Source organism: Lactuca sativa, chromosome 8, assembly GCF_002870075.4.
Source record: "Lactuca sativa cultivar Salinas chromosome 8, Lsat_Salinas_v11, whole genome shotgun sequence".
Classification (NCBI taxonomy): Eukaryota; Viridiplantae; Streptophyta; class Magnoliopsida; order Asterales; family Asteraceae; genus Lactuca; species Lactuca sativa.
Genome location: NC_056630.2, coordinates 269,561,894 through 269,578,672, shown reverse-complemented (window position 1 = coordinate 269,578,672; position 16,779 = coordinate 269,561,894).

Here is a 16,779-nt window from a genome sequence, read left to right as displayed (position 1 = left end):
TTTATTTCATCCATAATTTAGTTAATTTCCATGCATATTTTCCTTTTTGTTATTTTATGACCATTTCGGGTATTTTCTAGTTTCGTGAACTTTATTGCAGATTTCATGGAAATTAGTGGAGCGGGAATGTTCGGGACGTGGGGAAAGCGATTGGAATAAGAGGGCGTCAAGGATTTTGGGCTTGATGGGTAGTGGAGATGATGCATGGAGCGGGCTTGATGGTTATTTGAAGGCTTAGAGAAAATGAAGTTTGAATTTGCAAGATGCGGGAGAATATTCAAGCGCGCGTAGATCATAAATCGGGCGAGTTCACGAGCTTTGGAGGATTTGGAGAAATCAAATTGGGCTTAAAATGAAGAAAACTTGAAGAAAAATGGGCTAGGAGCTTATTGGACTCGAACTGGGCCAAGTGGGCTAAGCTATAGAGGCCCAAAACCTCAAAGATGCTACATTCAGGGACCACCCGCGCAACCCACCCGCGCAACAGCACGCGGGTCGCGCAAGGCTCTGCAGGGGTAATTTCGGAAATCCATTTGGAAGGCTATTTGAGGAAGGTTGGTGCCCATCTTTTGGAGACTCTGGGACATCCGATTTTTGGAGATTCTCTCTGGAGTTTTGAAGACTTTTGAAGGCCAAGAACACTTGAAGAACATCATATTTTTACCTCTTGATTCTTGCTTAATGTTTGGTACAATTTTCCCTAACTTTGTTTCTTTGGGTTTAGTCATGCTTGGCTAAACTAATCTTGGTTGACTTTTGGTTAATCCTTTGAACTTTTGTTGAATGTTGAAGAATCCATGAACATGTTCTTAAATCTTTATGGGAATGTTTTGTGTTTTAACATCTTATCACTACTTGTATGTTTTAGTTCATGAGTTTAAATGTGTTTGTGGTGATTAGTTGGCTAATTTCTTGATTAAGTAAAGGATCCTCAAATTAGCAAGCAACAAATGATTTTTGTGTTGTTTTTGCTTCACACAATCATAAAAACATTTCCTCCAACATGGTGGTGAAAGCATTTGACCCCTCTTGGATTTGGTGACTTTTTGGTTCTTAATGCTAGTTGACTTTCACTAATTACATGCTATTTGGAATTAGTGACTTTGACTAAGGAAATTGTTATGAGCTTCTCTAGCCATTTCAACAATTAAGAAAAGTCTAGGTAATCTCAAGCTCCTTGGATTACTATAGCCAAATTAAGGATTTAAATCAAAGTATTGCACCATTGGATTCTAATGATATGTTCATCAAAAGTCAAAGTGAGGAAACTTTAAGTCAACCATCTCTCCCTTATTGATTTTATATCAAACTCTTATTTTTGTTGCATTTGTCTATTTAAATCATAGTTAATTCTAGTTTGTTTCAAGTATTTCAAAACACCAAAACCCCCCATTTTATTTTTATTGTCATTTTACAAGTATTTTTACAAAGAGATTTTTCATAGAGTTATAAATTGAACCAATCTCCATGGATTCGATCCCTTTACCACTATACACTATTTTAGTGTGTAATATTTAGGGTTATTATTTGTGTTGGCCTCGACAACCACCAAATTTTTGGCGCCGTTGCCGGGGATTGGTTTTGATTTAATCAGTTTGTTTCTCTATGCCTAAATCTCATTGTGCAGGTACTCTAATTTAAAACCCCGAAATTAAAAAAAAACTATGATTTGGAAATGAACACTCCTTGCACCGAAGACCAACTTTCTGAGCTAGCTCAGTTAGTTATGATGATTGAAAGTAACCAAAGTGTGCAGCCCACACCTCTTCTTTGTGATTTTTGCGCCCAAAATGGACATCATTCCGACATGTGTCCATATTTACAAGGAGGATGGGAAGAAGTGCAAGAGAAAGGAAGCTACTACCGGTCAAACCAGTGGAGTTATGATCAGCCTCAACATGATCAATGGTGGGACAACAACCAAGTTTGGGGAAATAACCATTACCAAAACCCATACCAAACATGGGGAAATAACCAATACCAACCAACTCCACTGTTCCAAGAACCCTATCCTTACCCTCCTCAACAAACTGAAACGCCAAGCATGTCCTTAGAGGACATTGTGAAAAGCATTGCCACTTCTACCCAAATTTTCCAGGAAACAACTCAAGCTAGCCTCAAAAGCTTAGAGCAACAAATAACACAAATTTCTCAATCATTGAGTATAGCGGAATCTCAACACAAATTACCATCTGAAGAGAGCCCATGTCATAACGCATGTTGCTTTCCTTTGAAAGATGAGAAAACTTTTGATGGCCCAAAAGTGTTATATGAAGAAGAGGAAGAAGAAGTAGAAGTGGAAGAGGTTGTTAAAGAAGAAGAAGAAATTGAAAAAGCTGACAATGAAACTATAGAGGAAGTGATACGGGTTAATGAAAGAGAGGTTGAGCCACCCACTACCATTGAGAAACTAACTCCATTGGTAGACCAACCACAAGAGCCAGAAGCGATAAATTTTTCGGACTCTTCAAAGGATACATATCACAAGAAAGAAGACGCCCAACCGGTCACCTACTCAAAAACCATGTCCAAGAGTTTAGAAAAGAAGGAAGAGTTGGTCACCTTAATGAACAAGTACAAGAAAGAATATGGTTGGATGATTGCTATTATCAAAGGTCTGAGTCCGGTATGGTTCTCCCGTAAAAACAAAGTCAAATACAAGAAAAGAGTCCCAATGGAGGTGTGGAAATTAAAAAATGTAGACACGGGGCAAATTTGCAAGGTTAATGGACATCGATTGAAGCCATTCAATGAAGGTTTTGATTCAAATGTCCAAGATGTCGTCCATTTGGACGCCCCACAGTGTTAAAGTGAAGTTTGGAGGCGTCTCGCCAAAGACGTTAAAGAAGGGCATTTTTGGAAAGCATTGTGTTTTCGTGTTTTTAATTTGAACAAAATGAGTTTTGAAGATGTTTTTGGGATTCAAAAGAGTTGTTTTTTTGAAGAAATCAAGAGTTTCTAGGTGTTTGGGGCTGTCCGAAGCAAGAACGGGTGAAAAACGAAGAAAAATGAAGCGAAAATGAAGATCAGGATCAGCGGGTTGCGCGACCCGCGTGCTGTTGCGCGGGTGGGTTGCGCGGCCAGGTGTGATGAAGCGACATTGGCCCAAGACTTAACTGCAAGGTCTGCGCGACCCGCGTGCTACTCTGCGCGACCCGCGCACTGTGCTGGGCAATTTGGGCTATTTTTGGCTATTATTTGACCAGGTGTTGACCAAAGGTTTTAATGAGTTGACCTTTTGACTTTTTGTGACCAACATTGACCGAAATTGACCCTTTTTGACCCATAGATTAAAATGTTCAGCTTCCCTTCTTCTTCATTTAATCATCTTGACCTCCCACTCCATTCCTCTTATATAACCTTCCAGCAACCACCTCGCCGGAAAATTCAAGATTGTCGTAATTCTACCGGTCGTAATTTCACGAAACCACCGCCACAAACATCTCCCGTCATCCAATCCTCCGATTTAGGTCATTTTTGCCCTTACCTTAAGCATTGAGGACAATGCTTGTTCTTAAGCTTGGGGTGGGGCATTTCATTTTCCTTTTATATTTTTTTTCCATGCATTTTTAATTAGGTTGCATAACATTTTAGATTTAAGCTAATTTTCATTCATTTTTTTTAAAATCCAAAAAAAATTTTATTTTTTCTTTTTCACCTTTTATATTTTTGCATAACATTTAGCTTAGGCATTAACATTTATGCATTTTTGTTGTCTGTTTATTCTCACCCCCTAGATGCCATGGAATAAGTTCACAGTTATTGTATCATTATTGGTCAAGGATCTTGTTGTTATCTCACCCATCGAACCGGGACCATTAGCTGCAGTTTGGGATCTCATACTTGGGATCAGATGCTGGTAGCTTAAAGGGGTAAGTGATCATGGACAGGTAGTTTTCATGAAGAATTATGCATACAATACTAATGACTGTAGGATATACTATAGCAATGGATGTCTTAGCCTTGCGGTCACTACCGCCGAGAGGATCATACTTGATCATGTTTGAACCGTTAGGATGAAGCACTAGTGCTTGTCCCCGAGTAGAATCCATATCCGGTCTCTTTACATCACCATATCTTTTTGCGATTTTCTTAGGATTTTAGAGAAGTCTTTTAGTCCGCATGTGGACATTTTCATTATTTAAAAAAAAAAAAAATCACAAATTTGAAAAGGAGCTTACATTATATCTTTATGCTCCACACATGGTCATTTTCTCGCTTAGACCATTCAGATTATATTACTACTCTTTCGGTTCCACTTACACACTTTATGAACCAAATTTTGAGTCAAAGGGTTGTTATTACATTACCTTCGAGTAAAAAAAAAAAAAGATAAAAAAAAAAGAGGGGCAGGCAAATTCCCAGTTGCAGAAATCTGAGAAGGGTGACCGGTTCAATTATTGAACTAAATCTTCCAACATTTTGGTCACCCGGCGTTTGATATTCATTTATTTAGGTATGTTTTATTGTATATAGATCGAGTTGTTTCTCGCAAATTGGTGATGTTAGGGAGACTGTCGAGTCGGATACTACGGGAGGTTTGGGCCAACACCAAGTGAGCTGATTCCTACAACGGTGCCCGAGCGATTAAACCTAGTTACACATGAGAGAAACCGGCAGACGTGAGATCAGAGTGTACATTTAAAGAAGAGCTCCACCCGAGCCCATCCAGCTGCTTTCTCCCTACTACAGATATTCTTCATTGTATGCATGTTCCATTGAGGCTGCGACTGCTCATCCCTCCTTACTCACCTAAAGGAGTTGTCTTGGCTGTGGTTTATGGTACCATTGTCATCGGATGAAAAATTCGTGAGGTAATAGCAAGATCAATTCTGACCATGTTGACTAACGGTGATCAGGTTCCGTGGCTCTATCCATTCTTTTTACTTTCCTTAGGATAGTTCATCCCGAGTTCATTTTAGTCTTGTCTTACTTGAGGACAAGTAAGATTTAAGCTTGGGGTGATATGTTCTCTAAGATTCAACATACATCCCTATGATGCAGTCCTAGTAAGGAATGGAAGTATGTTCACGAAGGTTTGACCTACATCCCTATGATGCAGTCCTAGTAAAGATCGGAAGTAAGTTTGTACAATGTCTCAAGACGTTTGTTGTTCTAGCCGAGATATCGTTGGTCGGCGAATAACATGATCCAACCATTAAAAGAGACTTGGAGATGTCTCCGGAGTTAAATTGCGATAGTCCAATGGCTTGACTAGCGCATGTTTCAAATAGACTCAAATGAAAGTATGATAAGAGTATTTGAATAAAGAATGGCACAAAAGTTAGCCGACTGTCAATACCTTTGATATTCATGACGTACAAGTTCGGGAAAACGACCTTGTAAAATGGTCTTATGTCGTATCTAGAGAAGATAGTTCTTGACAGTATAAGGACCTAACTAAAAGTACTTACAGTACAAGATAGTTCCATAGAAAATGCCACGTTGGGCATAGACAGAAACACGATTCCTTTCTAACAAGGAATATAAACCAAAGTATCTACTACTAGCGACGGTCATCCCTCTGGTGAACTCTTAGTTCAGCCAGTTGGCGTTCCACATCAAGTAGGTGTCTTTCGTACACTCTCTGGCGTACTCGAAGTTCTATGACTTCGGATTGTGATTCAGCTAGTGCTTGCAGAAGGGTCTCATGGTCTCTCTCAGACCTCTCACGAGCATGTTCAAGGCGACTGGTGTGAAGCATATGCATTCCTCCATTTGTATCAACTTCTGCGATACGTTGTAGAGCTGTCCTGCCCTGAATTTCGTTTCGGGCAACTCTTCGGATCAGAATTGGTAGAACTCTTTCTGCCGAGCTCCCCTAACTTACGTTGTAGAAACTTTGATCTCCATTGAACATCATAGGTTGATCTTGATCTTTGCTCCATGTTTCCAGCCATTACACCCATGGAGGCGTCGGGCCATGAAAAGCCCGACGAGGGTTAGGAATTGGAAAGGGGGCTGCCAGGGGTAGATTCTCAACCTTGGGTTCGGAAATAGCACCGTATGAAAAGTCTTCAGCATGGTGATCATCCCGAGGGATCGGATGATCATTAACTGGTTATTCTCCAAACCACCCAGCAATAACCTCGTTCGGAAGGAACAGGTTGTCGTGTGGATGGAATCCAGCCATGTTATCTACGCGAGAATTGGGGTAAGGAAATAATTATTAGATGAACTATCTAGATAATTATTTAGGAAATCTTCATTAGTTACATCGCTATTTGTAAAGTGCATACCAGTTATATGTAATCAACACAGGATAGACCTTCGAATAAGTGACCTCAACTCCAAATTCACTAGGAATAGGGGTAAAGCAAAATTTTCACCAATTCTAAGTCTATAACATCCTAGTTACATATAACTTTAGTGTATCCACTTTGCAACTATCAACTTGGTAATGAAGATCCCGCTTTAGTTCTCAAGTATAAAGTACTTATAGTAACACAAAACACCCCTATGGTATTTTAGACTTAGGTTTTGTTATAATGTTCTCATTGTGGTAATGTTGGTAAGTTTTTAGACTTGTTGCCATATCACAACCATTCTTGGGCATGTGCTAATCACTCCTAGGAACAACATAGTTGATCAGGCTATGCCACTCCCAAGACTAATCATACATCCCCGAGCTTACCTGTGATATTCAAAAATCGCAATACTTTTGTTCTTGTCATTGTGACACGAATTTTAGTATGAATGCAGGCACGTATACTTTGTTAAATATTTTATTATTTAAACGTATAAACTCTTCGACAGAGTGTTTTAATCCCAATGTATTTATAGTTAGTATATCTTTTATAGGTTGATATACTCAATTCACAATAAACAATGCTCTAATACCAATCTGTCACACCCCAAAACCAAGAACGGCGGAAACGTTCCGGGGTGGAGTATGTCATGTGAAGTATCATAACAGTGTAAAGTAGTAAACGAGTAACAACATCATCCATTGCATTAAAAGTAAAGTTTTAATACATGTGTGTTCTTTCATAATGTACAACAATAAAATGAATAATCAAAATAAGATGAGTCTAGTCTATGCTCCGTCTTCTCAAAACCTGACCACCGTACCTGTCTAACTGGTGACCTGAGAATACAAGTCATTTTGAAAGCGAGTATCAGCCTAAAACTCGTGAATTCATAAGTATTTAAGTGTCATTGTCTTGTTTGGAAAACTGTCATGATTGTCTGGCAAATCTTTAAATGTAACAATTGATATAAGTTTGAAAATCCTAGAAAATCCCTTATTTCTTACAAGTATGAAATGTAGTCTTCTACCAAGACGCGAATGTTTTACTAAGAAAATGATAGTTTTTCCTTCTTTTTAACTATTACAAACAGTACTTAGTCTAACTCATCGTTTATGTGAATGTATCAGAAGTAATGTAAATTAGGAAAATAATATGATAGTCTTCTACCAAGACCTGAATGTTCTATAAGTAAAATGATAGTTTTTCCTTTCTATTGACTAGTATTAAAGTAATTAGTCTAACTCATCGTTTATGTGAAAGTATCACAAAATAAAGTAAACAGGAAAAAGAATATGATAGTCTTCTACCAAGACCTGAATGTTTTGTAAGTAAAATGATAGTTTTTCCTTTCTATTGACTAGTACTAAAGTACTTAGTCTAACTTATTGTTTATGTGAAAGTATCACAAAATAAAGTAAACAGGAAAAAGTACTAATGTAAGGGTTATCACTGGGTACTAGGCCTAACACAACATCGCAATAAGCGAAATGAATAACCTAATGAACATCCAAAGATTGTCCACTCATCCTCTGTAGCAGCAGCAGGGTGGAGGCAGGGTTAGTTCCGGAACTGACTCCTAATAATAGTAGTAACCTTAGGCATCTGTCAATGTTCATCACCCACCGGTGCTAACAACTGGGTTCCGGAATAGTTAGTCCCGTCTAGACATCCCATCGAACATGGATAGGCAGGAAAAATTTACACAGAAGGTTCTAATAAATCTTCCTTGTAACTCTAGGTACAAGTATCCAGGTAAGTGAATACAGGATAATGCATCTATGTAACGGTACTCTTGTATGGTATTCATGTAAGCGTATTCAGATAAATGTATCTATGTAAACGTACTCATCTATCATGTAATCCTCGGTAAATGTACTCACGTATCATGTAAGGTACTGGTATAGACTCATGAATGAATTGACTCTTGTATGATTCCTTGTAATAGGAATAATGTTTGATATCTTCTAACTATCCCTATGATATGTAACTGAAAGGTAATTGATTGTTCAAGTAGGTTTATACACCCTTGCTACACAAGAATGTGGGAAACTAAATGAAGGATGAAAACTATAATCTCAAACATATGTATGAACATAAGTGTATAAGTATAGTTTTGTTCAAGAAGGTAAAAGTAATGGTTTGGTAAGATATCTAAGAGTTTTGAACAATAATTAAGAGTGACTTGATGTCATTTTAATAAATATTTCAAAACTAATACTTTTGTTATCAAGGTATTTTAAGATAGAAAACCATTTCATGTATCACCTTTTGAAGTATGTGAAATCTACTAAGTGAAAACATAGTTATAAAATACATAAGATTGATTTAATAACATACTGTTTTCTACTTGTATTCCCCCCATTAAAGCATTTAAAATAATTTAAAACATTGATTAAGGGGTATGAGCTCACCTATAGATAGTGGTTTGGATGAACTGAACGGCGTAGGATTGTTAGGTGTCAAGTGAGGACTTGTACACACACTATGATCCTAATGAACATATAATCACACATATATGTAACCAATTAGTCTTAAATTACTAATTGATAATGTTATGACATCCTAGAACACAATAAACACTTTATATAAGTGTTATAGGCCCTAAGGATGGCATCTAAGTTGTTGTGGGACAAGGCACTTGGGTTAAGGGTTCCAAAGGACCCCATACTTGAGTTTACTCTCCATATAACCCCACACAAGGAGTTTACGGTGGTAAACCCTTGTGTTTACGGCCGTGAATTCCTAAGCTTGGTGTCATTTTGTGTTTTGAAGTTCTAAATGATCCCTAGAAGTATTCCAACTTGGTGGTTTAATTCTTGGAAGGGTTTAGGGCACTAATAACCTCCCTTGAGGAGTTTACGGCCCCAAGACCAATTCCTTTGGAGTTTACTGCCGTAAACTCACATGGAATGGTGTTTTTGATGCTTTCAAGTCTCATACACATGTAGGACAGGTTCTAGACTTTTGCCTAAAGAAAATGAAGGCCTTAGGTACACTTTGGTGCCCTTCTTTCATGTTTACGGACCAAGAGCCTTATTAGGGCCGTAATCTCTCAAAAAGAGGGGTTTTTGATGCGTTAGAGTCCTTGATTTAAGTGGAAGCAATTTTATGTGATAGTCCAAGGCTTTAGATGCATTAAAAGCACACTTTGGTCCATGATTTTGGAGTTCACGGTCCAAGATCTTCTTTGGCCGTGAACATCCAAACTTTGGTGTTTCATTGATTTTTCTTGTCCTAATTACACCTATATACAAGCCTAATGTAGTAACATATCATGGGGGAAAGGCTAGGCATTGTATCGGGAGTTTACCGCCCAAGAACACCTTGGAGAGTAAACTCCTAAATCTAGTTGTTTAGCTATGTAATCTATGTTATTAACACATTATAAGCTATATAACACTACTAGAGAGATGTACTCACGATTTGGGATGAAACCCCGAAGATCCGTGAGAGAGAAAATGGCTTTTCTCTAGTTGGAAATGTAACTAATGAACGAATATGGTTCAGATTTCTATTTATAGTCTCGAGATTTTTGGGTAGAAAATATTTTATTCCCGAAATGAACTCTAATATCCTAGAGTATTGGTATAACAGGGTTGCACAAAACCCTAGTGCATCCACTCTCCTGATATCTCCTTAAGTGTAAATCCTGAAAAACTCAAACTTATACCCAAAGTCTGGAATTTTCTCTGTAACTTTTCTAACTTCTATTGGCTTGATATGGTTTGTTCAGAATGGAAATTTCGGGTTGTTACATTTACTGATAACCCGAAGGGTTTATTGAAGACGAATCTCACAAGCTAGTATTAATTTATTCACGGTGTACTCGGTCGTTATCAAACATAATAATCGTTTCGAAACATAATAAAGTATAAATAATCGAGTACAAAGAAACTATCTGGCATAATACTTTACATTAATTAGAGATAAACTGAATCAGACATAGTTTATCTATTGGCATTGCATGAAATCCGAATTCATAAAACGAGAATTGAAGATCCCAAATTATTCCCAAAATAATTTGATTGGTTTGGTTGTTTCCTTTACAGTAATTGGAATCCATGTAGTTATATTCGATAAAACATCCCTTATGCTCCGCATAATACATAAGAGGTAAGGATATTTAGAAGTTTGCCATATATTTATAGAATTTCATCAGTTTTTAGTTTCGAAAAACATTTATAGAATTTCACCAGTCAAGAAACGTGTCGGTTTGGATGCTAAACGTTAGTTTGAGGCTTGATTACACGCGAGGTTCCTATGTAATATGAAGGGATACATAAATTGTATCTAATTAGACCTTGATTTACTAAATTACGTGAATTAACACTTCGAGGGGCGAAAACACTTCATTTCAAGTGTTAGGAGTGACCCGGGTAGCATCTAAGGGTGTGTAAGGATTGGATATGGAGTTTTCTCTTTAAGAGTAAACTCCTAAAGGAGATTACGGCCCATAGACCATATCCTTATGACTTTATGGCCGTAAACTGATGGGTGGTGGGTTCTTGGTTGCTAAATGGCCTTAAAACACTTGTGGTGTGATGCTAGGATCAATTCTAGGGCATAGGAAAGGATTGAACCACCAAAGGGACCATCTAATAGAGTTTACGGCTGTAAACTATCTCCTACCCAATCCTTATGTGTTTTAGTGGTTCAAGATTAATCACATGTGATTCTAACTCATTTTACAATTCATAGTATGAAGTTAAGGCACCATTTGACCCATTTATAGGAGTTTACGGCCCAGGAACCTATCCATGGGGGGTTTACGGCCGTGAACTCCTAAAGGAGTGGTTTTTATCAAGTTTAAGGCCCCTAACTTATTTGTGGTTGCTTCTAGACTTTAATTCAAGGGTTAGGAGGTGTTTAAGGGGCATCTTAACACCTTAGAAGGTGTTTATGGCCTAAGAAAAGGGGTTTACGGTCCAAGCATAATCTTGGGCCATAAACTCATATTTACCCCTTCAATGTTGAGTTTATGGTCTTCCTATTCCATTCAAATAAGCCCTTAAGTCATTTCCAAGCTTCATAAGTGATTTGGGAGGGTTTTTGGGCTCCAAAACCTTTTTTATGTGTGTTTGCGGCCTAGGGGTGTTCCAGGGCTGTAAACACATGTTTATGGTCCTAATACATGATTTAATCACGAATTTGAAAGCCAAAGAGGTTATGCTATGAGCTAGGATAGTTACCTTAACGATTTGGGGCTTAAATTGGATGATTTTGAATCAAAGGCTTGGAATTGTAGAGAGAGAGTAGAGAGAGGTTGAAAAAGCTATAAATGAAGTTCTTTGAACTTTAAATATGGATTAAGTTTGAGACACAGTGGAATTCTACCCGATACTGACGTTAAACGCGGCTTTTGGTTGTACCCGATTAAGTGTTTGTAACCCGACGAGGTCGTAATTAAAATTTATTTAATTAAATATCAAAAGCGTTTTCACATGCTTCTAACGTGTTTGGACACTCATTAAGTCATAATAGAAGTCTCAAAATTAATGAGTTAATTTAAAAATGTAACGGAAACAATTCGAAAAAGGACGAATTTTATTGACGGAAAGAACTTCGGGTTGTCACAGACCATTCGAAGACTAATGTTTAGATTGGATCATCAAATAATATTTGTATAGACTCATGACACATGAAATAATAACTTTATATAAATATTTTATCACTACATGAAATAATAAGGAAACTAGTTTATAATGCATGTATGTGTTTCATATATTCATTTGCATGTCAGTTACAATATAAATAAAGTATCACGTGATAACCCGTTGTAGATAATGTTAAGTATATATATATATATATATATATATATATATATATATATATATATATATATATATATATATATATATATATATATATATATATATATATATATATATATATATATATATATATATATATATATATATATATATATATATATATATATATATATATATATATATATATATATATATATATATATATATATATATATATATATGTTATGACATTAAACTTTCTTATTTAGAATGCAAGAAATGCATGTATCTCCCCAAAGGTTTATAAAACTTAAAGAAAATGGGGCCATAAAACTCAATTTCCTTTTGTGATCTAAACTCGGGATTTGTTCGTTTTTGGAAGGCTTCTCGTGTCTAACTTGAAACCGATACCAAGGAGGGACTCAAGGCTGTTTTGATGATCAACAAACGATCAAATGACTTTCAACTTACATCCTAATCAAAGGAAATACACGCGAAGGTGGCCGGGGCTCCTACCGGTGACGATGAGGTGGTGACGGGGGATGCGTCCGGCAGTCTCCTAGCTGCCTCGTTTCACTGTTTCCAGCAATAACAACAATGAAGAAGAAGGAGGTGGGTAGCAGCGGCTCTTGACAGCTTCCAGGGATGTTTTTGAGTTGCTTGTTTGCTGGAACAGGAAGGAGAAGAACGAGATGTTGCACCTTCTTTATCTGTTGGAATATGCAAGAGTAACATGTCCAATAGGGTGCTCTTTAGGTGGTCACAATTCAGAAAAAAAATGGCAAGGGAAGGAGGTGTTTACGTGGGTTATGGCAGCAACAAATGAGGAAAAGCTTTGGGTTTTTACTGATTCATAATCCCCATAAAATTGTTATATTGTGTGGTGAAAATGAGATTGCTTATTCGAGAATACATGTAGTCATAGTTAACAGAAGAAAAAAGTGCAGGGAAACTATTTTTCATAATGGTTGAGACATTTGAGGACAAAGTTCAAATTACTTTTAGTGGTGATTTAAGAAGAGAACATTGTCTTGATTTAGACAATGCATTCATGTACATTCCTATATGACGACAATAGAAATCATGGAGGTGAACAGAGTTTTGTATGCAGCTAAAGTTTGTGATGATTCCTCCTTTTTTATTAATATGTTATATATTTTTGATTTATGGAGTTAGTCACAAGGATTTCTTTAAAGAAATTTACATGTGCATGGAGGTCATAATGGCTGAACATTGTTGTGTACCTTGGGTGCTAATTAATAGTAAGATTCTTGTTCCCTTTAAAGCTTGTGTGTATTATTGTTCAATTGAGAGGGGAAAGGATTTACGTGAAGAAATTGAGTGCATGGCAAAAGGCAATAGTTCTTGCAAGGCTCAATTTTTGTGGACTAGATGATATCACATTTGTGATATTTAATTTACTTAAAAGTAACACCCTTCTCAATTCGGGTGTCAATTCACGATATTCATTAATTTTCTTATCATTAGATAAGATTTTTAATAAGTTGAGATACTTGACAAGTCGCTATGAAATATAATTTCATATTTATACTTTATCAATCCACCATTTTATTACTTGGTTCTTAATACAACAAGTTATTGTCAGGGTTTGGTTGACACATATTGACCTAAAATTACCAATTGTTACATATATGATATTAGTTTTTATTTTATTTTTATTTTTTTTTATTTATTTTTTTTAAATTTATCGCAACATGTTGATATTTTATTTTATGCATACTAAATTTGATTTAGAACTACAATTTCATAAATTAGTTTCGGTTTATCAAAATATGATTTTTTTTGTATCATAAGATGTATAAAATGAGTTTATAAATAAAATGAATTTTATTCTACAAATTCATAAAGTCATAAGATTTGTATTATTAAAAGAGATTTTAAAATTGTAATTTTCAATACTCATAAAAAACTTCATGTCATAATTATAAAATACAATTTTATTAAAATACTATAACCGGATCTTAAAATGATCTATGACTAAACCTTAAATATAAAATAGTTGATTATAATTGATCATGGCTAATAGTTAATAATATGATGTTTTATTTGGAACATAAAGAATCTTATTCACCAGATATTATTTTTACAAAAGGTACATGAATTGTTGGATGCATCCAACATCATCTCTTGGGCCATGTCTTTATAACTTTATTTTTAAAAAATATATAAATCATTCTCTTGAAAATGCAAGTCATTTATGTACCTTATGAAGAACACTTGGCCGTAATTTGTACGATTCTCATGGCACATCATAATTATAAAATAAAGTTTTATTAAAATACTATAATCGGATCTTAAAATGATCTATGACTAAACCATAAATATAAGATAGTTGATTATAATTGATCATGGCTATCAGTTAATAATATGATGTTTTATTTGGAACCTAAAGAACCTTATTCAAGAGATATTATTTTTACAAAAGGTACATGAATTGTTGGATGCATGCAACATCATCTCTTGGACCATGTTTTTATAACTTTATTTTTAAAAAATATATAAATCATTCTCTTAAAAATGCAATTCATTTATGTACCTTATGAAGAACACTTGGTTGTAATTTGTACGATTCTCATGGCACATGTGTAACATCCCCCTCTGGCACGTATCACAATATTGTCCGCTTTGGACCACTCGCCACGAGGACTTCCCAAGGGGTCACCCATCCCGGTACTACTCCCGCCCGAGCACTTTTAACTGTAGAGTTCTTATGGGATCTGCTGCCCTCACGGCTTTAAAACGCGTTGTGATAGGGAAGGTATGCACACCCCTTATAAGGAATGCTTAGTTCTCCTTCACAGCCGATGTGGGATCAGATCTAACCCACTTTCACCCCCCATTATAAGGTTCGACATCCTCGTCGAACACATCGACCCGTGCCTTGGCACTGATACCATTTGTAACATCCACCTCTGGAACGTATCATAATATTGTCCGCTTTGGGCTACTCGGCACAAGGACTTCACAGGGGGTCACCCATCCCGGTACTACTCCCACCCGAGCACGCTTAACTGCAGAGTTCTTATGGGATCTGCTGCCCTCACAGCTTTAAAACGCGTTGTGATAGGGAATGTATCAACACCCCTGATAAGGAATGCTTACTTCTCCTTCACAGCCGATGTGGGATCTGATCTAACCCACTTTCTTACCAAATTGTAACGCCCGTAGATCCCGGCTAGTCAATTTAGAGATAATAGGGGTCGAAAACGACTTTTCGACAAATAATTATTTATAATAAATAATCTTAACCAAGTTGTAGAATACGTCTGAAGGGTTCTGTACATATAAAGAGCGCCGAAATCCGAGTTATAATAAAGAAGTTATGACCCGTCGAAGTTTCGCGATGCAACCGGCACGACACCGGGAAGACGTAAATAGTGAATTTATGATAGAGAGACATTTAGCCTTAGTAATCTAAATGAAAGTCGTAGAATATGTTAACCTGAGAACGTCCATAAAAAGAACACCCAAATCTGACTTTGTATGAGGAAGTTATGATTTTTCGAAGTTTCGGCTTAGCGGTGTACAACCCGAAGTTCGAGTATTAGATCGAGCGGTTTTTAGCCGACACACCCTAAATGAGAATCGAAGATCTCGTTATTAGTAGCGTAACAATAAAAAGATAGACGAAAATGGACATCGGATAAAGAAGTTATGAGAATTTAACGGACCAATCCTGTCCCGGCCTGTTAAAAATATAACTTTAAAAATAAAGTCAAAATTAGCCGACGGAGTCTAAATGAATGTTGTAGAGTACGTCTCCACCTACACGTGGATATAAATAACGTCAAAAACGGAGTCCGTATGAACGAGTTACAAATTATAATAGCATATTTATGTATTAAAACAAAGTATAAATCATATATGCGTACACACACACACACACACACATATATATATATATATATATATATATATATATATATATATATATATATATCCTTAGAAATGTATCGACGATGCGGTCATTATAAGACTAATGTTGAGTTCTTTCGACATTAGTTTAGTGCAAATATCGTTAAATCTATTTAAAATAGTATTATAAAGGGGTGTTTAGTTGTTTATATAACTATAAGGTCATTAAGTAATTATGGAGGCAAGTTGATGTAAATTAAATTACTATAAATAAGAGGCTTGAGCTCTCATATTTCTTGCACCATTCTCTTGATTCAAGAGTCTTTCTCTCCTTATCCCCCGAGCATTTCGGTCCCTCGTGATTCGACTTCTCTTTCTGTAGTTTTAGTATAGTAAGGTGAGAGCTGAAGCGTTGCACGAATCTTTCTTAGAAAGATTCAGCGACGAAGTTTTGCCCCTGCAGAGCCCGACTCCTAGCTAAAATCCCCTTGTAAGTAAGTTATGCTTACCCTATTTTAAATATAGTTTATATTTAATCATAGTATTGTTATTATAAATTTATAATAAATATTTGAGCTATTATTATGACTTATATAAGTGTCGTTATAATATCTTTTTAACTACTCGCGGTACGAGGAATCTGGTTTAGAGGGCCGCATACAGTTGTTGGGTTTCCAAAGTGCTATATGACAAAATGGTCCTGCCCTCCGGTGTTTTATGTCTGGCCCCTGTCTGTACATAGTGGTTGGAAAGTATTGTTTAAATGCTTATATATAAAATAATAATAAGACTATTAATTTGTCACGATAAATACTAGACTAAAATCTAGTGGTGATAATACTAGGTTTCGTCGAAGGAAATTATTTTAAAGTAAACGAAGCGTTGTCCGAGTACCGAGTCAC